Source organism: Heterocephalus glaber, unplaced genomic scaffold, assembly GCF_053883595.1.
Source record: "Heterocephalus glaber isolate CG9 unplaced genomic scaffold, H.glaber_assembly_v1.0 deba00001531, whole genome shotgun sequence".
Lineage (NCBI taxonomy): Eukaryota > Metazoa > Chordata > Mammalia > Rodentia > Bathyergidae > Heterocephalus > Heterocephalus glaber.
In genome coordinates this window covers 13643822-13657260 of record NW_028258329.1, presented here as the reverse complement: position 1 = coordinate 13657260, position 13439 = coordinate 13643822, and the positions used below count along the sequence as shown (strand labels likewise).

The 13439-nt window shown below is 47.2% G+C and overlaps 1 protein-coding gene and 1 non-coding gene across 5 annotated transcripts in view; both read left to right on the top strand.

The window, feature by feature from the left end:
• Slco3a1 (solute carrier organic anion transporter family member 3A1) overlaps positions 1 to 13439 on the top strand; it is a 318089-nt gene that overhangs the window by 205206 nt on the left and 99444 nt on the right. The gene's annotated exons all lie outside the window — the stretch shown is intronic.
• Positions 7682 to 7816, top strand: LOC147824872 (small nucleolar RNA SNORA2/SNORA34 family). Its single transcript, XR_015441868.1, has one exon. It is a non-coding gene; the product is annotated as a small nucleolar RNA SNORA2/SNORA34 family (small nucleolar RNA).

Here is a 13439-nt window from a genome sequence, read left to right as displayed (position 1 = left end):
TTTGAGCATCCAGCCCCTTCAAGGAGTGGTAGTAGCCCAGTCTCCCATGACCTGCTGCCACTTGGGACATGCCAGTTCATATGGAACCCAGCCCGGTGGTCAGTCACATGGGCCTCCATGTCGTGTGGTGAGAGTTACATTAGCCACGTGTGTCAGGGGATGGAGCGTTGGACCAGGCTTTGGGAGATCTGGTTCTGGTTCCAGTGTCCCCACTTACTTGAGTGAGGGTTTCGTGCTCTTCACTGGTAGATAGGACAGAGAGCCCCACCTTGCCTGCTTCACACGGTGGCAGTGAGTTAGAAACACCCCTCCCATGGTACCAGGACACAGTCTATTCCAGAGAGTCTAGTGCCATTCTCTTCTCTTTTGTCCATCGGTGAGTACCTTGGTTCATGTTTTATCAGAAACACAGCAAAAAACAGGTAGCAGAAGACAAACTGCTGTCCCTGGGTGGAGAGCTTCGTTGCCAATCCCTTCAATTGGTAAGCGTTTTCCATCCTACCATGATGGAGCTGGCAACAAGCTCTCTGTTGGAGCCGTGGACTGCCCCAGGGGCCACCTCCCCGGGTTACAGCGGGACCTTCCCAGGTTACCTCTGTGCCCTTCTCCCTCTCTCTCTGCATGTCAGACCCTCGTGCTCCCCCACCATTGGCAGAGGTGCCAAGGACTCTGGAGCACTTTCCTTTCCGGGTGAATTTGCATATTTAAGGCATTTTGCAGATGTCTTAAGTTAATTCAGTGCAGCAAACTTGGGTTGAACATTTTTTCTGCTCAAAAGAATAAAATTCTGTGGCTTCAGTGGACCGGGGCAGCTTTACGGTGGAGGTGACATTTGAATTTTTTTTTTTTTTTTTTTTTTTTTGCAGTACAGGGGATTAAACCGAGGAGCCTTCCCTTTGAGCTACATGCCAAGCTCTTTTTATTTCTTAAAACAGGGTCTCACTGAATTGACCAGGTAGGACTCAATCTTGAGATCCCTCTGCCTCAGCCTTCCAAAGTGCTGGGGTTACAGACATGTGCCACTGTGGGGAGACATTTGACTCTCACAGGGATGGCTCTGGGAGCAACCAGACTTGGGCGCAAGCCAGATCAGTCTCCTTGGGAAGCCATGGCCCAGGGATCTGGAAAGTGACATCAAACTCTGCAAAGGGCCTGAGGCACCTCATGGACCAGATAGGAACTGTGATTTTCACCCAGGACTGTGAAGAATGGTTGGTGAGTTTTAGGGAGGGGGTTGGTGCGGTCAAACTTGCGTCCTGGAGAAGATGGCTCTGTTGGCAGCAGGGTAAAAACTTGGAAAGGGACAGCTTGGCAGAAGGGGACTAGTTGGCTCAAGGGGTGAATTTCTAATCTGGACTCTGAGATGCCTGCAAGCTGTTGGGGGAGTTACTTGGGTAGCAAGATGTAAGGCTGCTGCCTAAGGCAGTGTCTGTCCCTCTGAGTCCCTCTTTCCCACTCCTGAGTATGTGGCCAGCCCATGCTTGGAGCATGGCTCTCTGCCTGTTGCTCACGAGGGTTTTCCCTGGAAATCAGTGTGCCTGGAAGCCACTGTCTCCTGTCCAAACTGTCTCCCACCACAGGGCAGCCCTGACTCGGCTCCTGGATCTGGCCCTCCTTCCTCTTCATGGGGCCACTTAGTAAGTCATTCTGTATGGCACCCATCCTTTGAAACCTGGTTATTTCTCAAGGTGAGAGTCAGAAGAAAACACTGGGCCAGATCACAGCTCAGCCTGTGCCATTGGGTCACCCAGAAAGGGCAGCCAGACTGGGTAGCCAAAAATAGCCCTATAGGGTTAGCTCAGATTCTGCTTGTAAGTATGAAGGTCCAGGCTCCAGGGAATTTAACCTTTTGGGAACCGGATGTGCCGTGATGTTTTCCTGGGGCTCATGTTGAGAATGTGGCCATGGCAACTGAGTGTAGATCTCAGCAAAGTGAGTGGGGGTTTTATTCCTGTGATGACTGCCAGTCAGGGCCCCTGATGTGTGGATGTCCAGTTCAACTCACTTAGGTCCATATCCTGGGAACGTCACTAGAATCTGCCACCTGTGGCACATTGGATAGTGGAGTGATAAGTACTCCAATGTCAGAGTGGTGGCAAGTCCCACCTCTGCCACTCCTTAGCTGGGTGACCTGGACAAGTCCCTTGACCTTGGAGAGCCTTTTCCCTGGCTATGAAAGGGGAACAGTTAGACCCAGTGCAAAGAATGATGTGAAGTTTGAATGGAATCAGCTAAATTCACTACTAGGTGCAAGGTGGGGCTCCACCTGCAGTTGATCTCTTTCAATAGTGTAATAAAGTGATTTTTTTTTTCTAAATCAGTGAGCCAGGCTTGGTCTGCAGCTCTGAGGGTAAACCCATGAAGTAGGTGCTAACGTTTTCTTCTTCTTGTAGATGAGTTAAGTGAGGGTCAGGGTCAGGTTTACCTTGTGCTTACTAAACCTGGGAAAGGTTACTCTGTCCAACAGCCTGAGCCCGAAGCTGCATTAGAGACTTCTCCTCACAGGACCCTGGTGGGGCTTCAGAAATGACCCTGAGAAGGAGCCCCACCAGAGAGACACCTGCGAGACTCTGCTTCGAGATCACTAGCATCGCATCCCCTCACTACCCCTACCTGCCAGACCTCGAACAGAATGTAAAAGGTAGTGGGAATGAACTGAGTCTCACTTATAGCTTCAATTCTAGTGCTTTTTACAAGGAACAGTAGAGGAGGATGGGCTAAATAATTCAGTTGAGTTGCCATAAATATGTACTCAGCCTTTCCCAGTCAGCCTCTGCTTCCTGGAGTACTTAAGGAGATTCCATAAACACTTTTTTATAGCCCTTTTTAAAAAAAAATCCTTATTATTTCTTTTTTCAATGAGCAGTGTAATTTATATACCATGAAATTCACTTGTTTTATTAGGTTCTCAATTTACAGTCTTGTATAACCATCGCTGCAATCTAATATTAAAACATTTACAATTCCCTTGTCATTTATATTTTAAAGTGGATAAAATGGGGCATGCTGGTCTTGTCAAGCCTGGGACTGGAGAGTTAATAAGGAAGCCTTTGGTTGAAAGGCTGGATATTTCCCCAGGTAGGAAATAAGGAAGCAGCTCAGAAGCCAGGAAGCTTTTTTGGCTGGAAATCCCCAGCTGTCTTACAGGCAACAGTCACAGAGACAAAACTCAGTGGAGGGGGAGGTCCAGGATCTTGGGTTTGGGGTTTTGGCTATAGCTGGAGTCCCTGGTCAGTCCGCCCAGTGCAGGGGAGAATGTCTTTGAGAATCCCCTGGGAAAGAGCAGGGAGAGAAAAGGCCAGCCCAAGTGGGTTCCAGAGGGAGTCTGTAATATGGGCAGAGCAGCCTTCCAATAATTTCTCGCCCTTCAGGAGGAGAGGGATCCACTGGAAAGAACTTATGGAGATGAGGTTAAATCCTGGCTTCACCAATGCTGGCTCCAGGCCCCAGTGACCTCTGATCAAAATTAGAGAAAGCACTTGTCCTATCTCTGGCATGTGTGTGAAGTGAAATGACAATATGCATTCGAATGGTCAGGCTTGCAATAAGTGCTCAGCAAGCACCTGCAGTTGTTATTAAAGAAAAGGAACTTGTGAAAGATACTAGACTTGAACACATGATGGAGGCTTATCAGGTTCTTTGGGAGGAAAGGAAGTAAGTCATTCTGATGGTTCAAATCCATATTCTTCCATTTACTGATGTGGCTCTGGGCAAGTTGCTTGACTTCTCCAAGCCTCGGTTTCCTTGTCCATGAAGTGGGCCTAAGAATAGTGCCTGCCTTAGCAAGCTGGCAGAGGAGCAAATGAGATGATGCATGTATGGTACCAAGTCAGGGCCTGACACGTGCCCAGTGTCCTGCAGGGTTGGCCATGGTCATCAGTGTTGTGGTCAGCACCCCTGATGGCTGCAATGGCGAGGACTCATCATGGTATCTTTTCAGAGGGACCTTCCTTCCCTGCCCCTTGGACAACATCATTCAACACTGCAACTTCTGGTGGACAGGAAGCTCACCATTCCTCAGTCAGAGCAAAAGCCTGAAAAGAGAGGCCTGTGAAGGGGCTGGTGAGAATTCAGGGTGCAGCTCTGGGGTGTCTGGGGGTTTGCTCATTATTCCTTGTGCATAAATATGAGTGAGGGGGATGGGCGAACAAGCTGATGCTTAAACAGGGAGATGTTGTGGTCCTGTGCTCCCAGTGGCACCCAGAGGTGCGTTTTTGCATGCTGTCGTGTTCCACATTGCCAGACCCCACCTTAACATCCCCATCCCACAGGCCAAAGGACAGGGACCCCAGAGCCCTGTGTGTCACACACGAGTACGACACAGGGCTGCTGGCTCCAGCCCTGCACAAAGAAGAGCGATCCAGCACAGCCAAGTCCAAGCCCCCCCCCCCCGCTTGTCTGTGCTTCCCTCAGCCCACTTCAGCCCACCAGCCCCGAGGTCCCAGGCCACCGTCCTCCATCCCAGAGGGAGGTTGGGGATACTCTTCAGCATAGGTAAGCAGCTAGGGATGTGCACTGGGATAACACACTGAGCCAGCTGTGGTGGTGTATTCCCATGATCCCAGCTATCTGGGAGGCAGAGACAGGAGGATCTCAAGGTTAAACCCAGCCTGGGCAGTTTAATACTTTTCTGAAAACTTGTCTCAAAAAATAAGGATGGGCTGGGGATGGTGCTCCATGTAGAGGCCCTGGGTTCAATTCCAAGTACTGCAAGAAAGTAAAAGGAAGGGAAGAAGGGCAAGAAAAGAGAAATTTCGCACTGGAAAAGTTGCTGTTTGGCTTTTCTTCTCTCTGCTAACTCAGATACAATGAACTCCCAAATCCGCTCAAGCATGATGTGGTAAAGGCAATAAACTGGTGTCAAGCCCTGTCAACCAGGTCAGTAAATGAGACTCATTAAGCATCACCTAACTACAGGTAGACCAGGCTGTGCCTTTTGCGGACGGGCTTTGCAGAGTCGGGACTGGAGGCACAGAGTACTATTTCTAGTTTCCCTTGAAGCCACTGGGCCCTGCCTTGGGAAGAAATGACTCCTGGCTTCATCTGTTCGGGCTGCCATAATAAAAATCTATCTGCTGGGAAGCTGATGAACAGCAGAGAAGTCTCAGGCTGGCAAGTCCAAGATCAAGGCCCCAGCAGATGCAGTGTGTGGTACAGAACCCACTTTCTGGTTCATAAATGGGCCTCCCACCGAGTGCTCGCCTGGTGGGAGGGTGAGGGCACTCATCTCATTCATGCGGGCCCTGTGCCCATGACTGTTCACCTCCCCCAGGCCTCCCCTCCTAATGCAGTCACCTTGCAGGGCAGGATTCCAACATATGAATCTGAGTGCTACATAAACTTGCAGCCCACAGCAACATTTCCCCCGGGCTACCTCCTAACATCGCTGCCAAGCAAAATCAGGCAGTGTGGGCCTGATTGAGCTTCGGGGTATCGATGCATGAAGCTATTTCCATTCTTCATAATTAGCATGATTTTGAAAGAACACTTAGCAGTAGAGTTGGAAATGAGATATTTTTTTTCCTGCCCTGCAAATTGGGTACCAGGTTGCGAAGCCCGTGAGTCCCTCCCCACTCCCACCTGACTCCCACTTCCAAATATGAATCAGACGTTTACTCTGTTCTACTTTCCTCTGTAAAAAGGAAAGCAGAATCTAAACCTAATTAAGACAGCGCTTCAGATCTGTAGCTAAATTCATTCATAGCCCGACTGCACTGGGACGCTGGGCTTCCTCTTCATCTCACGCTGTGAATGTGGTGCAAATCATTACCATGTATCATTCATTCTCCGGTTAAGGCACTAGAGAAATCTTTGCAGTTTTTACCCTGCTCTCACGCTCAGTAGGACCATGAGGCTCCCATCACTGACTGCAGATGTACAGAGGTCTCAGACTCAGACAAGGCTCAGAAAGCCTTCCTCATTAATTCACAGCTGCGGCCACTTCGAATATGCTATCCGAAAGGCCTTCTCGGCCTTGTTCCTTGGCGACCAGAGCTGAAGGCAAGAGGATCCCGAGGGCGTGAATGTAACAGTGGTGGCTGTTGGGTTACCTGCCTGCCACTCCTAGCTGTGCCACCCCAGAGATCCACGACCTCTCTAGGCCTCCTCTGCTGCATCTGTAATGCACTGGGTCCCAGACCTGCTTCACAGGACCATTCTTAGGGATCCACAAACATTTTGAGATTCCTGCAGTGGGCCAACCGCTGTGCTGGGCAACAGGAAGAGAAAGGAAAATAAGTGGTTGGCCTGCATAAGAAGGTGCTCTGAATGCAGAATTTTCAACCAGAGGCACTGTTGCCCCCGGGGACACTGTGCAGTGAATGGCTGATGGGTGACATTTTTGGTTGTCCTGACTGGGTTTCCGTAGTCGGCTGCCTAGGGTGCTGCTAAGCCTCCTGCAGGTACAAGGACAACCAAGAGTCACTCACCGGTGATCAAATAGCGCCCAAGCTGGGAACCCTCAGACTCGTCAGAGCGAGGCAGGTGCGAGGCGGAGTTTCAGTGCTTCGTGGCAGGACTCATGAGAATGAAAAGGCCCTTAGACAGGGGCCAAGACTCAGCGGCTCTCAGTGCCCTGCCAACCTTCACCAGAGTCCCCTCCACTCTCCCAGAATGAAGACAGAATTTGCATTCACTTAACAAGAGAGTTGTGACTCTAGGTGACATAAATCCAGCTCATGTGATCCAACTGTGTTCTGGCTCTCGGTTCCACCTCTATCAAAGTCCACCCCCATCAGTGGGGGCAGAGAGAGCCCAGAATGGGAGCCCAGCCTACTTGGGAAGGAGGTGGCTTACAGCAATGAGGATTCCTTTGCATTTCCTTCCTTTCTCATTTAAAGGCTCCCAGGCCTGACTCTGCCGGGAGGGATTATGAAGGAGTCAGTCACCCAGTGAATCATGGGAAAGCTGTCTCCAGAGCCCCAGCCAACCCACCCAGCTGACATAAGTCTGCCTTTCTGCTTCCCTTTCTCCCTCTACCACTGACTAAAAATAAAACAGAAAATCATTAACATTGACTTACTGCAATAACTTATACTTTTATAATAGGAAAATATAGTAAAAACACTGAAAGAGGCCAAACTGGGAGACTCCAGGAGTCAGGATTCGGGCAGGGAAGAGAGGGATGAGGGGTTCCGTGTGGGCAGCGCCGGGCTCATTCAAGACCTCCACTCCAAGCCGTCCTCCCCTCTAAGAGGTGAAGGCGGAGTCGGAAGAGAACAGGAGCCTGTGGTTCAGAAAGCTGAAGTATTAATACCATGGGCTTGGGAAACATCTCAGTTGCTCTGAGACTTCTGTTTCTTGGTCAGCAAAATTGGCTTTAGTGGTACCATAAGTCCTCAACTTACGAACATTTGCGTTGCAAACTTTCACAGGTATGCTGTGTACGAGTCCCAGGTGGACTATATAAGACTCACTTTGTCGGATTATGAAGGAATCCAACTTGTGAATGTTCTCCCAGAATGGAACTAGTTCAGAAGTTAGGGACTTCCTGTATACCCAGGCCTGGGCAGAAGGGTGAAGTGTAGGTCTTCAACAGCTAAGCTGCCTTCTACTATCAGTGCTCAGTGTGTTGAGGTTGTGAGGATAGCACTGTATTTTTGTCTTCATCTTTTAAAGTGAAGTCCTCTAGTAGTTATGGATGAAATGATGTCTGCCATTCACTTTAAAATAACCCAGGGCATTGGCCCTGAATCAAGGCTGGCACTTTCCGGAAACTGTTGGTTTCAAGCAGGACCCTAATGACGTCTTTCTGTGCTCTGTTCACCATTTCAGAACTTTGGAAATATAATGGTCCATTCATTAGAGAGAAATGGCTTACTAAAAAAGTAAATTTTAAGCCAAGTGTAGTGGTGCACACCTGTAATCACAACACTCGGGGTGCTGAGAAGGAGGACTACTGCAAATTCAGGGTCATCCTGGGCCACATAGTGAGTTCAAGACCTGAACTCATAGTGAGAAAAAAGAACAAAAATTGAAAAATTATACTTTTAAAGTTATTTTAAAATATATTCAAATATCAAAACTATATTTAAATTTTCCTTATTATAGTTCTTATCTCATTTATTTAGATGGAGATAATACTTTCCAACTGTCTTTTAAATCTGTCCGTAGATAACCATTATATTTTAAACATTTGTCTTCAGAGTTTTTTTGTTTTTTGTTTTTTTGATGCTGGGAATTGAACTCAGGACCTTGTGCTTGCCAAGGCAGGCACGGTGCCACTGAGCTACATCCCCGACCCCTCTCTTCAGAGTTTCTAGTTACTTTGCACAAGCATTTTATACATTAAGGAGAGTAATTCTTTATTAGATATTTATCCCAACAATTAATAAATTGGTAAAATATTAGTAAACTAAATAGAAAAACTTCAGCTTTCCTATCAAAAGATCAAGATTCTCCTTCATACTAAATAAAAAAATATTTTTTTCAGTTTTTTTTGAGACAGGGACTCACATTGTTGCCCAGGCTGGCCTCAAACTGCTGGGCTTAAGGGATCCTCATGTCTGAACCTCCCAAATAGCTGAGCCTACAGGTATATGCCATCACGCCTGGCTGAGAAAACGCACTTTAATTTCCAAATATTTGGTATCTCTCGCCAGGCAAATGAAATCCACCAAAATTTATGCTTTCCATATAACAGTTAATATTGAACAAGTGCTTCCACTGTAAAAGTAAATTTCTCAATGTCTGTAATAAAAATGTACTTTTCAGATCCAATAAACAACCCAAAAAGCCTTGTAGTCTGATGGTAATTGTAGTTCTGTAGCCTACTCAAGAGACATTATGAAGTTTCAAAGGCAAAATTATTGAAAGGAGGGAAAAAAAAATCCCATTTTTGGAAACAATTTGTAATTGGAATGAAATTTAAAATACGTTATCAGATATAGCATCATCCTTTTGTTTTGATAGAAAACTAATTTTTTGGTAATATATCAACAGCATTAAATTGGTAACGAGATAATCAGGGATCTAGAGATAAGTATTGTATGGCTATATTACAAAGCAATTTGAAAATAGATTCTTTGACAAGGTACTTTTACCTCTGGGGATTTATTTGGAGAAGATAATCAAATGCAGGCCAATAATTTTACCAAAAAAGGTATACTAACTGGAAACAGCTTTAAAATGTTTGAAGATAGGAAATAATGAAGTAAATTTTGGCAAAGACAATTGGAGTATTTTTAGGCATTAAACATTTAAAAATATATGAATGACAGGGATATGATAATGACAAAAATGAGATATGAAATTTTTTAGACTGCATTTAACTGTGTGGAACTGAATGCCAGGAAGGAATGTAACAAATGGGATTATTTTTGCATGGTGGGGGTAGGAATACCCTTTTTTCACTCTTTGTATACTTTCTGGGTCAACTTGAGTTTAATTTTTTAAAAACCTCACTTTATAGATATTAAGGTTTATTTTAGACATTCCTTATTACGCTGTACTCAAATAGTGTATTAGAGCATAAATATTTTAATGAGCAAAGTTGGAGATGAAATGTATTTAAGAAATGAAGGGAATGGGCTGGGGATGTAGCTCAGTGGTGCTGCACCTGTCTGGCAAGTGTAAGGTCCCCAGTTTGATCCCCAGTACCAGAAAAAAAAAGGAAGTGAAGGGAATTATTTGTTTTCCTTTTGTGCTCTTTGCCTCTCCAATCCATAGCTGTGTGAGTCCCTTACCCTTCCTTAAGTCCTTACCAGAGAGAAAGTTATGACTGTCGTCAGTAACCTGTCAACCAAGTCTTTACTCTGGTCTAATGGACACGGCACTAGACTGAAAGAGGGAGAAAAGGCAGGAAACTTTCATTTCTTGTCCAGATGTGTTACCTAGTGTATATTAGTGGTTTCTGTTTTCCCCAAGGGTGTACGCCTCCAGACGAATTCATCATGTTACACAAACAAGGTCTAAGAAGTTTGTGCAAACTTAGCCAGTCTGCTTAGCAAGCGAAAGCTGTGTTGTTTGTCAGGTTACAAATCAGGCTGGCTTCAAATGCTGCTAGGGATGCGGAGAGATTCCCTGCAACAAGCCCATTCCTGTGCGCCTCTCTGGGGATCCCTGGCGCCCACAGTGTTCCCTGTCACCCCCTCAGGCACACAACCCAGAGCAGGTCCTGACCGTGTCAGCCAGGCTGCAAGGTGGCCCTGTGGATGTGTGCTTGAGTCTTGTGAGCTCAGCCCACAGAGCACTCACCCCTGGGGTTCAGTGATGCTTCGGATGTCATGGGTGATGGTTTCTGATCCCTCACTGACCCTTGGAGATCATCAAAGGAATTGTGGAAGTCTCAGTGGATGGATTGGGCCTGGTAGAGATGGTCACTTCGAGTGGGAAACCAGAACCCACTTGTGTCCGCTGACATTTTGTTGTGGGAACTATTTGATTTTGGTGGGTTTGAATTTCCCATTCTTCAAACGAGTATCTCTGATGATCTCTCACTAAATGGGGTAGCCTGTGTTGGTTTTCTTCTGGGTTACAGAGTGCTGTTGTCAAATGCAAAGCCAAATTTGGGGAGAATGGGTCGGTGGTGTCCAAGGCATGTGGGAAAGGAAGAGAGGTAATGTTTGAGACTCTGTCTCATGGGAAAGACATCTTTGGAAGGAGATCCAAAGGCCTGCATTTTAGCCTTTCCGTGCATCTACTTAATCTGACTTCTATCCTCTGAGAAAGTAGCCCACAGGACTGGGCTGTCCTTAACTATCTACAGTGTCTTCTTTCTAACCTAGGTAGATTTCTGTGATGGCTATCTCATGTACAATACAGTAAAAAACGATTGTATATCATTTCCATTAAGTGCTAAAGAACATTTAAAAAGTCACAGGGCAGGAGGAGTAGGTTGGGGGATAGAAAATTGGCAATGAGTTGATAATGGTGGTGGCTAGTGCTGGGTCTGTGGATCTCCCTTATTCTAGTGTGTTCTGTGTACTTTTGAAATTGAAATTTGACATTATTTAAAACTATCTTTGAGCAAAGAGTTCTGGAGATTGGTTGCGCAACAGTGCGAATGTACTTAATGCTATTGACCTACTCACTTAAGAACGGTTAAGATGGTATATTTTATTGTTACATAAATTTTATACTATAATTAAACATGTGTACTTATGACAGTAATTTAAATGGGCACTATGTAAGACACAGGGAATGTAGAAAAGCAATAATATCAGAGGAAAAAAGAAAAGGAAGCCAGGATGCAAAGAGTATAGCTCTTTTACAGTCTTTTCTGGGATTAGTTAGGAACAGCTACGTTAGGGAACAGGGCTGGCCCATCCCAAGTGGCAGCAGGTAAAAGGTGAGCTTTGGTGTCGACACTGAAATCACTGTCCTGGTGCAGCTGCCGTGAGCTGGTCGTGGAGGAGTGGGGAGTTTAGACAGAGGTGGAAAAGAGGAGAGCTGAGCCCTAAGTTCCTTCCCCACAAGCCGGGGTAGCAGATCCCTGCCTCCCAGGACCTGAGGACACAGGAGGAGGCCCCATGTCTGCAGGGAGCACTGTGTCCTCTGGTTTGGCTGCGACCTAGTGCAGACTGGAAGGTGTTCAGAGCACAGGGCAGAGTGATGAGTTATGTGGACTTGGGATGGAATGAAGTAGGAGCAGTACTCGCTCCCCTTTTCGCCTTTTAAAAAATACACATCAGGGACAGAGTCATGGGAAACTCCCTGTCATGCATCCTGGAATCACAGTCCTTTACTGCAGGGTTCACAGAATGGTTGGTGGCACTGAGTGCCTCCTGATGGACGATACCAGCTTAATGGTGTAAGTGGCGCCATGGGGCGCTGGTACAGAGCAGAGGATCCTGGGTGGCCGGAGGCCTCCTTTCTGGCCCTAATTCTTCAGTTATGAGTTCTGGGCTCGTGTCATTTCCTCTCTCGGCTCCTGGGGTCCCCTCCTTGAAATGAGGAGCTGAGTGTTCCCTCCTGTGACCAGCAGAGCTTATGGTGACAGGCCATTTCTGTCCTTGTTTACAGTTGTTCCTGGTTGCCAGATGACACTGGATGTGTCTTAGCTGTGATTTGGGGGCCTGGGTGTGCAAGCTGTTGTTCCTTCTTCTGAGTCTTAGATCTGAGTCTTTAGCTGAGGGCTTGGGGAAGACTCTTTTCCAGGGGCCCCTTTTGGCTGCTGCCAGGGGTACAGTCAGTGGCACAAATCAGTTCTTGGCTGTGAAGTACTCCGTGTGAGGTGCCTGGATCCCAAGGCAGTGCGCCTCCTTCTCAGTTTTCCTCATAGATTCCTATAGCTTTTCAGTTAGTTCCTAAGTTTCGGAAGATTTTGGACGGTGCATAGAAAAAGGAACCCTGAGCCTAACACACATAGCCCACCCTTCATTTATTGGTCTTCACTGGATTTGGAATCCTATACTCAGAAGGCTGGTCAAACTCAGCCTCAAACCATTACTTACCCCACCTTCACTTACCAACTGTTTCCTGCATCCTTGCTCTGGACATAACAGAAACTCTGGGGGATGTGAGCCAGTTAGGGGTAGTGGTTTTCAAACGATGGCAGGGGGTCTCTATTTTTAAACAAAACCATGTTCATTTTCAGAGACTGCCACAGCAAATGATCACAAATTTGGTGACTTATAGTAACAGATATGTATTTCTTTCATGGCTCCGGAGAGCAAAAGTCTGAAACTTAGTTCGTCAGCAGGGCCCTGTTCCTCCCAAAGCTCCAGGGGAGAATCCTTCCCTGCTCTTCCAGCCCTTGATAGATCCAGGCCCTCTTATTTGTGACTGCTCTCAGGTGACCTCCTCCATTCCTCCTGTCTCACAGAACACATAAATCCAGGGCTTAATAATCCATCCTCGGATTTTGTGAGGCTTCAGAATCATCAGCTGTCATGTCAGCAAGCAGCCGTGTCCCCCTTCATGATAAATCAGGGTGAAATTTGCATTTCACGCGTGCCTTGACTGTTTTCCACAGTTCCTCAAACTCAACCCAAGGTGTAGGGGCACTGCCAGAGGTGCGGATGGAAAGGGGTGAGAACACAGCTGTTTCCCACAGCTGGTTCACCTGGCCGTCAGCTCTGGCACGTGCTTGTCCCAGTCAGGGCCTGGGAACAGCAGCCCTGGCTGTACCCAGGAAGGATTTCTGTGGCTGCAGCCCTGCCGTGTGCCTATCAGGACTTGTTGCTGTCCGTCCTGCTGGATGCTGGATGCAGATTTGATGGCGGGGTTTCTGTGCTGACTTAGAATCCCAGCTTCTGTCCCTGTCTTGTGTCTTGTGCATGACCACTGTTCTGCCCATCTTCCCCTTCACATGGCCTCCCATTCAGGGTTCTGGGCCTGAATCTACTGATAGACAGCACCAAGGGACCTGCCACTGGGTCACCTCCCTGCCCCCAGTGCCTGAGTCAGACCAAGTCTGGTCCTCGCCAGCCTCCTGGACATCATACATCAGCTCAGAGCTGGGACAGCTCTGCCTGACCTGCAGTGCATGCTCCAAAGGT